Source organism: Mastomys coucha, unplaced genomic scaffold (assembly GCF_008632895.1).
Source record: "Mastomys coucha isolate ucsf_1 unplaced genomic scaffold, UCSF_Mcou_1 pScaffold22, whole genome shotgun sequence".
NCBI lineage: Eukaryota > Metazoa > Chordata > Mammalia > Rodentia > Muridae > Mastomys > Mastomys coucha.
Window position 1 is genome coordinate 210135729 of NW_022196905.1, and position 2183 is coordinate 210137911.

At 51.6% G+C, this 2183-nt stretch overlaps 1 long non-coding RNA gene across 1 annotated transcript in view; it reads right to left on the reverse strand.

Annotated features, from left to right (window-relative positions):
- LOC116069503 overlaps positions 1-2183 on the reverse strand; it is a 7532-nt gene that overhangs the window by 1078 nt on the left and 4271 nt on the right. The window lies entirely within an intron of this gene.

Genomic DNA, 2183 nt, shown 5'->3' on the forward strand with positions numbered 1-2183 from the left:
TCTAGGGGATCCAATGACCTCTCTAGTCCCAGAACACATACACATGTGCATAGGCACCTCTCACTCACTATGAAACAAACCAAAATACCAAACATTTCACACCTTCTTGGTCTGCCTGCCCCTCCCTCGGGGAGTCTGCCTGTCCTGTGCTTCAACTCTAGAAAGGCTTGGTCTTGTTTTTCCCACCTTCTTATTCTTTATAACAGCAGAGGAAAAAAAGGTCCATTCCTGGAACCCTAGAGGAACCCTGCCATGATGTCACTGTCATTTGGGGACCTCTCCCATGATCCAGCCAAGTTGTCTAGAGGTCAGAAGGATGTAAAGGGCCAAGTGAGTTTGCCCAGAGCTTACAACCAGGAAAAAGCTTGGAAAATGGAGGCCATATGTGGGATTCTGACCCTGGCTCAGTTACACCCTCTTGAGCTTGCAGCTAAGACAAACAGGAGCACTGGCCTGAGTGGCCAGGACAGATCTCAGAGCCTGTTTGCCAGCTACGGAACACTCTAATCACTCCCCTCAGCTGCACCTTGTTCCTCTGCACCTCAGCCACCCAAGCTTCTCAAGAAATGAAGCTACCAGGTTAAAAACAACAACAAGGGCTGGAGAGATGGCTCAGTGGTTAAGAGCACTGACTGCTCTTCCAGAGTCCTGAGTTCAAATCCCAGCAACCACATGGTGGCTCACAACCATCCATAATGAGATCTGATGCCCTCTTCTGGTGTGTCTGGAGACAGCTACAGTGTACTTACATATAACAATAAATAAATATTTTTTTTAAATAACAACAACAAAAAACTGAAGGCAGGAAGAGCCTTCAGCAGCCCAGGAACTGGGAAGCCAATGCACATGGCTCCTGTTCCTGCATGGTCAGTCGTTGCATGAGCCATGGCCGCCTCTTCCCTTCAGAGATGCCTACAAACTCTCCTCTTCCATCGATTCGGGCCTTGACCATGTGTGGGATCCTCATGAGACTCAATCAGATGCAGGCCTCCTCAGACACTTTGGCTTCCTTTGGTGGCTGGTGAGCTTGGGCCCTTTGACCAGCAAGACCCAACTCTGCCCGGCCTCAGCCATCCCACATCATGGGCCCTGCTTCACTCACAGGTGCATTTTTTCCCACCACTCTACAGTTCCTCCCTCATCACTAATTCCCCTTGCCTCCTAGGCCCAGCCCTTCAGTCTCTGATGGAGACTGTACTGGAAGGACAGGACCCCTCCCCTGAGTTACTCTCCTACCCCATGCTGCTGAACCCCTTCATGTCCCCTGGGCTCTGGGAACTCTGTCCTTGGGCTGCCTCAGCTCTACAGACACAGCCTGCTATTCCATTTTCCCTGCATCCCACTTCCTAGCCCTGTTTCATACAAACTCTCTAAGATCTCTACACTGGTTACCTGTTCTCCTTTGGTCCCTGTCTGTCCTTCAGAAGGTTTGCTGCACTCTCTCATCACAGCAGGACCCCACCAAGACACTGCTCCTGAACCCAGCAGCCACCAGCAGTCCAGGTCATGGGGCTACCAGCAGCTTTGGACCCAGGACTCAGGGCTCCTTCCTCCTTCAGGAGTCAGTCCAGGCTGAGATGGGCTGGCCTGCTGCTGCCTTCAACCCTTAGGTCTCAGAGCCTCTGGGCATCCCAAGCCCCATCCCTTATTGCTAATCAGCAGCTGCCCTATCAAAACAACCTGGGCCTCACTGGGTTTCTGGTGTGCCATGTGGCTTTACCTGCTGGGCTGGGGATGTCTGCATGCTAGGCTTGTGGCTGCAGCTGAACATGCAGATAGCGCCTGACTGTGTTGCTCAGGCTGGCCTCACACTCTGGTCTCAGGAGAGTCTCCTAATTAAGTCTCCCAAGTGCTGGGATGACAGGTATGTGGCATCATGCCAGTTAGGAAACCTCAGGTTTGATGAAAGACAGGGATCTGCCGTCCTGATTACTTCCAACAGTGGGGACACCAAAGTTCTGAGCATTCTGTCATCTTGGACTAACAGTCCAAGTGCTTCACCCAAGCACCATGAGATCTCTGCACTGGTTGCCTGTTCTCCTTTGGTGCCTGTCTGCAGTCATCTAACAGTGGGAGTCTCCATGAAGATTGTGTCACCCTGAGGACATGGCCATATTAATAAAACCAGGCAGCATGCAAACATACCAGAGGTTACAAATAAGACTACCAGGCTGGGGCCACTC